The sequence below is a fragment of the Pongo abelii genome, chromosome 23 (assembly GCF_028885655.2).
Source record: "Pongo abelii isolate AG06213 chromosome 23, NHGRI_mPonAbe1-v2.0_pri, whole genome shotgun sequence".
Lineage (NCBI taxonomy): Eukaryota > Metazoa > Chordata > Mammalia > Primates > Hominidae > Pongo > Pongo abelii.
The window spans coordinates 57063972-57076044 of record NC_085929.1 but is presented as its reverse complement, the minus strand read 5'-3'; the positions used below and the strand labels follow the sequence as shown (position 1 = coordinate 57076044).

Below are 12073 nucleotides of genomic sequence, written 5' to 3'. Positions count from 1 at the left end.
ACTCCAGTGAACACATAAATAATAATAAAGAAAAGCAGCTTTATTGCTGATACGGAGAAGGTTGCTTTCTGTTTGGAGGCAGGGTCTCACTCTGTTGCCCAGGCTGGAATGTAGTGGCACCATCACAGCTCACTGCAGCTCTGATGTCCCAGATTCAAGCCATCCTCCTACCTCAGCCTCCCCAGTAGCTGGGACTATAGGCATGCACCACCACACTCAGCTAAACTTTTGATATTTTGTAGAGATGAGGTTTCACTGTATTACTCAGGTTGGTCTCAAACTCCCAAGCTCAAGCGATCCTCCCCACTCAGCCTCCCAAAGTGCTGCGATTAGAGGTGTGCGCAACCGTGCCTAGCCTGCAGGAAGTTATGTTGTTGTTGCTTTATTTTTTTTGTTTTTTTTTTTTGAGACAGAGTCTTGCTCTGTCGCTAGGCTGGAGTGCAGTGGCGTGATCTTGGCTCACTGCAACCTCCACCTCCTTGGTTCAAGCAAAAGCCTCCCGAGTAGCTGGGACTACAGGCACGCGCCACCATACCCAGCAAATTTTTGTATTTTTAGTAGAGATGGGGTTTCACCATGTTGGCTAGGATGGTCTCCTCCTGACCTTGTGATCCACCTGCCTCAGCCTCACCAAGTGCTGGGATTACAGGCGTCAGACACCGCACCCAATGCCTGCAGAAAGTTTTAATGATTTGGAGAGAAGACCAAATCAGGCTTAAATAGTCTACAGTAAGGCACTCACTCTTTTCAATTCTACAAAGGATGACAGAGATGACGAAGCTGCAGAAGAAAAACTGGAAGCTAGCAGAGGTTGTTTCATGAGGTTTAAGAAGCCACTTCCATAACATAATAAAGTGCAAGATGAAACAGCAAATGCTGGCCGGGCGCGATGGCTCATGCCTGTAATCCCAGCACTTTGGGAGGCCGAGGCGGGAGGATCACTTGAGGTCAGGAGTTCAAGACCAGCCTGGCCAACATGGTGAAACCCCGTCTCTACTAAAAAATACAAAAATTAGCTGGGTGTGGCCGGGTGCGGTGGCTCACGCCTGTAATCCCAGCATTTTGGGAGGCCGAGGCAGGCGGATCATGAGATCAGGAGATCGAGACCATCCTGGCTAACATGGTGAAACCCCGTCTCTACTAAAAAATACAAAAAAATTAGCTGGGCATGGTGGCGTGCGCCTGTAGTCCCAGCTGCTGGGGAGGCTGAGGCAGGAGAATGGCATGAACCTGGGAGGCAGAGCTTGCAGTGAGCCGGGATCGCACCACTGCACTCCAGCCTGGGTGACAGAGCAAGACTCCATTTCAAAAAAAAAATAGCTGGGTGTGGCAGCGGCTACCTGTAATCCCAGCTACTCAAGAGGCTGAGGCAGGAGAATCACTTGAACACGGGAAGCAGAGGTTGCGGTGAGCTGAGATGGCACCACTGCACTCCAGCCTGGGTGACAGAGGGAGACTCCATTTCAAAAAAAAACAAAAAACAAAAAACAAAAACAAAACAGCAAATGCTGATATAGAAGCTGTAGCTAGATCTGGAAGATCCAGCTAGGACAATTGATGAAGGAGGCTATAACAAACAAAAGATTTTTCAATATAGACGAAACAGTCTTCTATTGGAAGAAGGTGCCATCTAGGATTTTCATAGCTAGACAGGGTAAGTCATCGCCTGGCTTCAAAGCTTGAGCGCACAGGCTGACTTGCTAATGCAGCTGGTGACTTTTAAGCTGAATGCTCATTTATCATTCTGAAAATCCTAGGACCCTTAAGAATTATGCTAAATCAGGCCGAGCGCCGTGGCTCACGCCTGTAATCCCAGCACTTTGGGAGGCCGAGGCGGGAGGATCACAAGGTCAGAATATTGAGACTATCCTGGCCAACATGGTGAAACCCTGTCTCCACTAAAAACACAAAAATTAGCTGGGCGTGGTGGCAGGCGCCTGTAGTCCCAGCTACTCGGGAGGCTGAGGCAGGAGAATCGCTTAAACCTGGGAGGCAGAGGTTGCAGTGAGCCAAGATCGCACCCCCTGCACTCCAGCCTGGTGACAGAGCGAGACTCCGTCTCAAAAAAAAAAAAAAAAAGGAAACACGAATTATGCTACATCTACCCCGTGCTTTGTTGTTAAGGGAACAACAATGCCTAAATGACAATACATCTGTTTACAGCATGGTTTACTGAATAGGGTTTTTTGTTTTTCGTTTTTCAGACGGAGGAGTTTCGCTCGTCGCCCATGCTGAGGTGCAACAGCGCAATCTCAGCTCACCGCAACCTCTGCCTACCAGGTTCAATTCTCCTGCCTCAGCCTCCTCAGCCTCCCAAGTAGATGGGACTACAGGCCTGCACCACCACGCCCAGCCACTTTTCGTATTTCCAGTAGAGATGGTGTTTCACCATGTTGGCCAGGCTGGTCTCAAACTCCTGACCTCAAGTGATCTGCCCGCCTTGGCCTCCCAAAGTGCTGGGATTACAGGCATGAGCCACTGTGCCCAGCCTACTAAACAGTTTAAGCCCACTGTTCTATGGCCGGGAGCGGTGGCTCATGCCTGTAATCCCAGCACTTTGGGAGGCCAAGGCGGGCAGATCACTTGAGGTCAGGAGTTTGAGACCAGCCTGGCCAACATGGTGAAACACCATCTCTTACTGAAAATACAAAATTAGCCAGGCGCAGTGGCACATGCCTGTAATCTCAGCTACTAGGGAGGCTGAGGCAGGAGCATCGCTTGAACTTGGGAGGCTTAGGTTGCGGTGAGCCAAGATCACGCCATTGCACTCCAGCCTGGGCAACAAGAGTGAAACTCTGTCTCAAAAAAAAAAAAAAAAAAAAAAAAGCCCACTGTTCAGACCTACTGCTCAGAAAAAAAAGATTCCTTTCAAAATATTACTGCTCATTGACAATGCACCTAGTCACCCAAGAGCTCTGATAAAGATGTACAAGGAGATTAATGTTGTCATGCCTGCTAATATACTCCATACTGCAGCCCATGGATCGAGGAGTAATTTTTTTTTTTTTTTTTTGAAACAGAGTCGTGCCCTGTCGCCCAGGCTGGAGTGCAGTGGTGCCATCTCGGCTCACTGCAAGTTCCGCCTCCTGGGTTCATGCCATTCTCCTGCCTCAGCCTCCCAAGTAGCTGAGACTACAGGCACCTACCACCACGCCCGGCTAATTTTTTGAATTTTTAGTAGAGATGGGGTTTCACCGTGTTAGCCAGGATGGTCTCAATCTCCTGACCTCGTGATCCGCCCGCCTTGGCCTCCCAAAGTGCTGGGATTACAGGCGTGAGCCACCGCGCCCAGCCTAATTTTCTTATTATTTAAGAAATACATTTCAGGCTGGTCAAGGTGGTTCACGCCTGTAATCCCAGCAACTTTGGGAGGCCAAGACAGGCAGATCACCTGAAGTCAGGAGTTCGAGACCAGCCTGGCCAACATGGTGAAATCCCATCTCTACAGAAAATGCAAAAATTAGCCAGGCATGGTGGTGGGCGCCTGTAATCCCCGCTTCTCAGGAGACTGAGGCAGGAGAATCACTTGAACCCGGGGGGCAGAGGTTGCAGTGAGCCAAGACTGCACCACTGCACTCCAGCCAGGGCAACAAGAGGGAAACTCCGTCTCAAAAAAAAAAAAAAGTAACAGAACTAGAAGTAGAGCCTGAAGATGTGACTGAATTGCTGCAATCTCAGGATAAAACAGATGAGGAGTTGCTTTTAATGAATGAGCAAATAAAATGGTTTCTTTTTTTTTCTTTTCGAGACAGTCTTGCTCTATCGCCCAGGCTGGAGTGCAGTGGCACAATCTTGGCTCACTGCAACCTCCACCTCCTGGGTTCAAGCCATTCTCCTGCCTCAGTCTCCTGAATAGCTGGGATTACAAGCATGCACCGCCATGCCAGGCTAATTTTTGTATTTTTAGTAGAGAAGGAGTTTCCCCATGTTGTTCAGGGTGCTCTCGAACTCCTGACCTCAGGTGATCCACCCGCCTCGGCCTCCCAAACTGATTACAGGCATGGGCCACCACGCCCAGCTGCTTTTTTTTTTCTTTTCTTTTTTTTTTTGAGATGGAGTTTCACTCTTGTCGCCCAGGCTGGAATGCAATGTTGTGATCTTGGTTCACTGCAACCTCCGCCTTCCAGGTTCAAACAATTCTCTCGCCTCAGCTGGGATTACAGGCACATGCCACCACGCCTGGCTAATTTTTTTGTATTTTTAGTAAAGACGGGGTTTCACCATGTTGGCCAGGCTGGTCTCGAACTCCTGACCTCAGGTGATCCACCTGCCTCAGCCTCCCAAACTGCTGGGATTACAGGAGTGAGCCACTATGCCTGGCCACATTCTGCTTTTGTGGGTGTGCTTTTATTTATTTTTGGCAGAGATGGGGCCTCACTATGTTGCTCAGGCTGGCCTAGAACTCCCGGCCTCAAGTGATCCTCCCGCCTCAGCCTCCCAAAGTGCTGGGATTACAGGCACGAGTCACCACGTCCAGCCTGTTTTTTTTTTTTTTGAGACAGGGTCTCATGCTGTTGCCCAGGCTGGAGTGCAGTGAAGTGATCACAGCTCACTGCAGCCTTGACCTCCGCAGGCTCAGGTGATCCTCCCACCTCAGTGTCTGAGTAGCTGGGACTACAGGCGCACACCACCATGCCCAGCTTTTTTTTGTTTTTTTTTTGAGAGGAAGTCTCGCTCTTGTCGCCCAGGCTGGAGTGCAACGGCGCAATCTCGGCTCACTGCAACCTCCACCTCCCAGGTTCAAGCGATTCTCCTGCCCCAACCTCCTGAGTAGCTGGGATTACAGGCGCCCACCACCATGCCTGGCTAGTTTTTTTGTATTTTCAGTAGAGATGGAGTTTCACTATGTTGGCCAGGCTGGTCTCGAACTCCTGACCTCAGGTGATCCGCCCGCCTCAGCCTCCCAAAGTGCTGGGATTACAGGCGTGAGCCACTGCGCCCGGCCCTGTTTTTTGTTTTTGTAGAGATAGGGTTTTGTCATGTTGCCCAGGCTGCTCTGGCCTTAAGTGATGCTCCACCTCAGCCTCCCAAAGTGCTGGGATTACAGGCGTGAGCCACCGCACCCAGCCCATGTGCTTTTAAATAAATAGCCATTCCCAAGGCTTTAAAAACCTTATCCCCATGATGACAGTTGTATACCTGCAGCTTGACCTCTCCTCTGGGTTCCAGATCCTCCTATAAGATACTTTCTCCCTAGTGACCCTTGGACTTCTCAGACTTCCACTACTTTCAGCCAAGAGAAAGCCTTGCTTTCTACTTCCAAACTGTAGTAACACCCCCAGCCCTGACACCACCCTAATTCAGCTTCCCTATTTCAATAAACAGTGCTACTATCCACCCATTTGTTCCATCAAAAAGCCTAGAATGGTTGACGGGGCTGGGAGGATAAAAGCAGCCCAGAAATTACCCTGAGTTCGTTCATTCTCTCACACCTCTCTTCTCATCTACCAACAAGTCCCAACAGCTCTACCTCCAAAATATCTCCCTAAATCCACCACCAAGGTCTAAACCATTACAATCACTACACCCAGCTCCCAACACTTCATCTCACCCCTGCCTCCTGTCCACGTGCCAATGTCCATATGATCATGGCACTCTCCAACTCAATCTCTAGGCCAGGTTTCTCCTACAACTCAGACTCAAGGTCCAACTCCCTACTAACACCTGCAAGGAACGGCTTAACAAGAAGACCAACTTTCCAGCCCAGGCTTCTGCCTCTCTCTCCCTTACCGTAAGCACATCAGTCTTATCTAGGTTCCTGGGGGATATCACACCCAAAATTTCCCACCTCAGGGCCTTTGCATGTGCTGTCCTCTCAGCCTGGGAGACTCTGTCTCCCAATTTGTCTCAAAGCTAGCTGTCTCTCACATTCCAAAGATTAACTGAAGTGAGTTAGAAAAGTCAAAGGGGAGAGATATATACACCTATTATGTACCCACAACATTTTAAAGTAAAAAATAAAAATAAAGGGAAGATAAACCAGAAAAGAAAGGACATCAAAAAGAGGTGAAGAGCCTCTTTCAGTTAACAGTGTCAGCAATTGCAGGGGCACAGAGAAGCCAAGAGCATGGCAGACAGAGTCCATGAGGGAAGGGTGGAAGACACAGGAGAAGGGTCTAGAACAAAATCAGTGGGTACAGTGACAAAGAGGGGGTTGCAGTGAGAGGCAGGGACTAAATGGAAGTGACAGACTTGGGGGAGCTGGTGCTGACAGGTCAGGGAATGAGCAGCAAATTAGGAGGAGTCAGTAACAAGAGAGTGGACAAAGCAGGTAGGGAAGCTGCGAGTACACAGAGTGGCAGGTGGGGGGACAGTACGGTGCATGGGGGAAGGTGACAGACTGAGGGAAGAGATAATGGGGATGGAAGCAATAGAGCAGTGCAGGGTAAGGTGAGGTTAGATGACTGGTGATACCTCAAGCAGTGATGGGGAGCGCAACAGAAAAAGAGGAGTGGTGTTGGAAAGGGGGGAATAATGGAAAGGGGAATCAGTGATTGGACAAGAGGGGTGATGACAGCGGGCATTGAAAGTTCTCCCACTGACAGGCAGGAGAGAAGCAGTGGGGAGACACCGACAGGTGGGGTCACTAACAGCAGAGCAGGGTACTAATGGGTCCCTAACAGATAAGGGATAGAGGAGGTAGCATGAAAGAGGGGACAGGCACTGACAACAGGGAAGAACTGATGGGGAGGATCTGACAGGCACTAACATAGAGGCCGATAGCAAAGAGGGGAAGGGCCACAAAGGGCAGGACGGGGGAGACACTTATGAGGGAAACTTACTGACAGTGGGGCTAACAGAGGCACTGGCACTGATGGGGGGCACTGACAGAGATAAATGACAGTTGGGGCATTGCTGACAGAAGGGGTCACAGAGCGCTGGGACTGACAAGGAAGGGCACTGGCAGGGGAGGGATTATGGGGTCAGTGACTGATGGGTACAGGTGCAGGTGCAGGCACTGATGGGAAGCAGGGACGTGACAGAAACAATTGACTGGGGGGGGCACTGGCTGACGGGGGACAGGGATGCGGGACTCTGACTCGGGGACACTGATGGGGGCCTGAGTGGACTGACGGTGGGGGAGCACTGACCAACAGTGGAGGCACTGACCAGTGCAGGGACTGACCGATGCGGAGGTGCTGACCGACAGGAGGCGCATGACTTGCAAGGGGCACTGACTGACGGTGGGGGGCACTGATGGGTGCGGTGGGGACTGATGGGTGAGGTGCAATGACTGGCTAGCAGGGGACACTGACTGGTGCAGGGAGTACTGACTGGTGTAGGGTGGGGAAACAGAAGGAGGGCACTGACTGACTGGGAGGGAACTGACTGGAGGGGGCCCTGACTTGGGAGGAACTGACTGGGGAGGGAACTGACTTGGGGGGCACTTACTGGAAGGGAACTGACTGGAGTGGGCACTGACCGGGGGGGCACTGATTTGGGGGGCACTGACTGGAGAGGGCACTGACAGGGCGAACTGATTGCGGGGGGAACTGACTGGGGGGGCACTGACTGAGGGGAACTGACTGGGGGACACTGAAGGGGGCACTGACTGGGGGGAACTGACTGGAGGGGGCACTGACTGGGGGGGAACTGACTGGAGGGAGCACTGACTGGGGGAATTGACTAAAGGATGCACTGACTGGGGAGGAACTGACTGGAGGTGGGCACTGACTGGGGGGGAGCTGACTGGAGGGGGGCACTGACTGGGGGGGAACTGACTGGGAGGAACTGACTGAAGGGGGCACTGACTGGAGGGGGCACTGACTGGGGGAACTGACTGGAGGGAGCACTGACTGGAGGGGGCACTGACTGACTTGGGGGGCACTGACAGGCAGGCAACTGACTGGAAGGGGCACTGACTGGGGGGGAAATGACTGGAGGGGGCACTGACTGGGGGGGAACTGACTGGTGGGAACTGACTGGAGGGTGCACTGACTGGGGGGGAACTGACTGGAGGGGGCACTGACTGGGGGGGGCACTGACTGGGGGAACTGACTAGAGGGTGCACTGCCCGGTGGAGAACTGATTGGAGGGGACACTGACTGGGGGGACACTGACTGGGGTGGCACTGACTGGGGAGGCACTGACTGGGGGGGAACTGACTGGGGGGCACTGACTGGGGGGGCACTGACTGGAGGAACTGACTAGAGGGTGCACTGCCCGGTGGGGAACTGACTGGAGGGGACACTGACTGGGGGGACACTGACTGGGGTGGCACTGACTGGGGAGGCACTGACTGGGGTGGCACTGACTGGGGAGGCACTGACTGGGGGGAACTGACTGGGGGGCACTGACTGGGGGAACTGACTAGAGGGTGCACTGCCCGGTGGGGAACTGACTGGAGGGAACACTGACTGGGGGGGCACTGACTTGGGGGGAACTGACTGGGGGGGCACTGACTGGGGGGGCACTGACTGGGGAGCACTGACTGGGGGGCACTGACTGGGGGGGAACTGACTGGGGGGGAACTGACTGGAGGGGGCACTGACTGGGGGGGCACTGACTTGGGGGGAACTGACTGGGGGGGCACTGACTGGGGGGGCACTGACTGGGGAGCACTGACTGGGGGGGAACTGACTGGAGGGGGCACTGACTGGGGGAGCACTGACTGGGGGGGCACTGACTGGAGGGGGCACTGACTGGAGGGGGCACTGACTCGGGGGGGCACTGACTGGAGGAGGCACTGACTGGAGGGGGCACTGACTGGAGGGGGCACTGACTGGAGGGGGCACTGACTAGGGGGAACTGACCGGAGGATGCACTGACCGGAGGGAGCACTGACCGGAGGGAGCACTGACTGGAGGAGACACTGACTGGAGGGGACACTGACTGGGGAGCACTGACTGGGGGGCACTGACTGGGGGGGAACTGACTGGAGGGGGCACTGACTGGGGGAGCACTGACTGGGGGGGAACTGACTGGAGGGGGCACTGACTGGGGGAGCACTGACTGGGGGGGCACTGACCGGAGGGGGCACTGACCGGAGGGGGCACTGACTGGGGGGGCACTGACTGGGGGGGCACTGACTGGGGGAACTGACCGGAGGAGACACTGACCGGAGGGGGCACTGACTGGAGGGGGCACTGACTGGGGGGGCACTGACTGGGGGAACTGACCGGAGGATGCACTGACCGGAGGAGGCACTGACCGGAGGGGGCACTGACCGGAGGGGGCACTGACCGGGGGGGGCACTGACCGGGGGGGGCACTGACCGGAGGGGGCACTGGGTGGCACTGACTGGAGGGGGCACTGACTGGAGGGGGCACTGACTGGGGGGGGCACTGACTGGGGGGGGCACTGACTGGGGGGGGCACTGACTGGGGGGGACACTGACTGGGGGGGCACTGACTGGAGGGGGCACTGACTGGGGGGGCACTGACTGGGGGGGGCACTGACTGGGGGGGGCACTGACTGGGGGGGCACTGACTGGGGGGGGCACTGACTGGGGGGGGCACTGACTGGGGGGGGCACTGACTGGAGGGGGCACTGACTGGAGGGGGCACTGACTGGGGGGGGCACTGACTGGGGGGGACACTGACTGGGGGGGCACTGACTGGGGGGGCACTGACTGGGGGGGGCACTGACTGGAGGGGGCACTGACTGGAGGGGGCACTGACTGGGGGGGACACTGACTGGGGGGGCACTGACTGGGGGGGCACTGACTGGAGGGGGCACTGACTGGAGGGGGCACTGACTGGGGGGGACACTGACTGGGGGGGCACTGACTGGGGGGGGCACTGACTGGAGGGGGCACTGACTGGGGGGGGCACTGACTGGAGGGGGCACTGACTGGAGGGGGCACTGACTGGGGGGGACACTGACTGGGGGGGCACTGACTGGGGGGGGCACTGACTGGAGGGGGCACTGACTGGAGGGGGCACTGACTGGGGGGGGCACTGACTGGGGGGGCACTGACTGGAGGAGGCACTGACTGGAGGAGGCACTGACCGGGGGGGCACTGACCAGAGGGTGCACTGACTGGGGGGGGGACACTGACTGGAGGAGAACTGACTCGGGGGGCACTGCCCGGTGGGGAACTGACTGGGGGTGACACTGACTGGGGGGGACACTGACTGGAGGGGCACTGACTGGGGGAACTGACTAGAGGGGGCACTGACTGGGGGGGACACTGACTGGAGGGGACACTGACTTGGGGGGGCACTGACTGGGGGGGCACCGACTGACTTGGGGGAACTAACTGGAGGGGAACTGACTGACTAGGGGATAACCATCTGGAGGGGGCACTGACTGACTCGGGGGGAAGTGACGGGGGGCACTGGCTGACTGGGGGCCGGGTATGAGCGGCGGGCGGCCGCACTCACCTGCCCTGCGGGCCGGGCGTCGCGGCAGCTCCTCGGAGGCCCGTGTGGAGGCCCGAGCGGAGGCCAGGGCGCTGGTGGAGGCAAAGCCCGGGCGGCCTCGGGCGGGCCGCACACACATGGGCCCGGCCCAGGGCGCAGCGCCTACGGACACCTGCACGGCCGGCCGGCGGCTCGAGACCGACTCGGGGCCGCGGGCGGCACTCGGATCGCTCCAAAATGGCGGCGGCGGCGCACGAGCGCGCGCTCCGGGGGCGGGGTCTCCGCGTGAGGCGCGCACGCTCGCGGCCGGGGGCGGGGCCGCGTGAGTGGGCGGGGCCGGGACCTGGGCCAGCTCTCCGAGCCCCCTGGAGCCGGGCACTCGGTGCAGCCCGCGTAGGAGCGCGAGGGCTTGGGTGTGCTGATTGCCGCCTTGGAGTGGGTGGGGTAAGAGTGCGTCTTTCCCCTTTTATGTTTCCCTTTGAGGTATTGGCTAAAGTTTTGTTTAAGCATAGTTAATTTTGTTGTAGCCACAAAACAATCCTCGAGTGGCCCGACGCAGCATTTGAGAGGCACACACCTGGGGCAGGGGTTTCCCCCGTGGCCCAGGAAAGGGCCTGTTCTCCCGGGCCTCCCTCCTGCCACAGGCCCCTCCCAGAGGCCGCGGGGCGTGGACGCCCCGAGCAGCAGGAGCGGGCTCAGCCCTGGGCGCCAGGCCTGGTCCCTCCCCGTCCTGCGTCCTGCCTGGACCCGGAGTGCCTTGAGCCGCCTCCAGAGTTTTCTCCAGGTGCCATACGGGTTCTTGCACGGCGTTTTGCAAATTAAGTATGTGCCTATTTAACAAGTGCTGGAATTGTTTAATTCCATCAAAATAATCTCAAAAATGATTACTATTATTTCAGATGTTAGAGCGAGCCGTGGGTAAATGTTGGGAAAACATGGAGCACTTAAGGGATCTCTAAACGTTTTTTCCAGTTGTCAGTGTATTGCCCAGGATTCACCGATGCTCTCTGCGAAAGCGGATCTGGGCGGCTCAAACATTCGGTATTTCTCCTTTGCCAGCTGGCGCTGTTAGGCTTTGTCGGTAGAGGGCGCCAGAGACGTTGCAGGAGAAAAGGGCTTGGTCCTGCGGCTGGCGGCCCCGGGCTTCCCCGACGCCTGTCCCCTGCCCTGGTCAGCAGCACCCTCCTCTCCGCTTTTATAGCAGATGCCTCTGGCGAGCCTTTCCCCAGCAACAGCTTTTCCCCTAGCATCCTAAGGGGCAGACTTCTGGCAGGTTCCATTGAGGGAACTTCCAGGAAGTGGGGGTGAAAACGCCTCAGCCTCACAACCTAGAGAAGAGACGCCCTGCGTTTAGTAGGCTATGCCCTTCTCCTGCCCTCGCCATGGTCTCCTTTGCAAGAGCGGGAGGTGCTGCCCAGCTGAGCTACGGAATGGGGACTGGGGCCAGGGGCACTAGATGCGGGAGATGCTCCTGCTGCCGTGAGCACATGCAACTCTGCCTGATCTTGATACCCCTCCTGTGCTCAGCCAGTGCACCTGGGGTGAGCAGGTGCCCCTCTCCTCCTCTCTCACCCACACTGGATTCATCAGCAAGTGTGTTCCCTCCACTGCAACATGTGGTAGCTCCACTACCAACATTCTGGTTCAAAACCAGTTTCTCTCTCCTGACTCCTGAGACCTGTGGGGGCCCCCTGCTTCCATCCTGGAGTACTTGCTGTAGGTCAGCTTGCTGTAATCAGCAAAGCACCCAGAGGGGTCCAGTTAAAACA

At 56.4% G+C, this 12073-nt stretch overlaps 1 protein-coding gene across 50 annotated transcripts in view; it reads right to left on the bottom strand.

The window, feature by feature from the left end:
- PPP6R2 (protein phosphatase 6 regulatory subunit 2) overlaps positions 1-10582 on the bottom strand; it is a 95556-nt gene extending 84974 nt beyond the window's left edge. For 13 of the 50 annotated variants that reach the window (XR_008517934.2, XR_008517933.2, XM_054543883.2 and 10 more), the window contains exon 1: positions 10326-10549. The gene's annotated coding sequence lies outside the window, so the exon portion shown is untranslated. Of the gene's footprint in view, positions 1-10325 lie in introns of all 50 variants that reach the window. The other 37 variants (XM_054543884.2, XM_054543893.2, XM_054543899.2 and 34 more) reach the window with 14 other exon arrangements.
- Positions 10583-12073: the final 1491 nt, after the last annotated feature.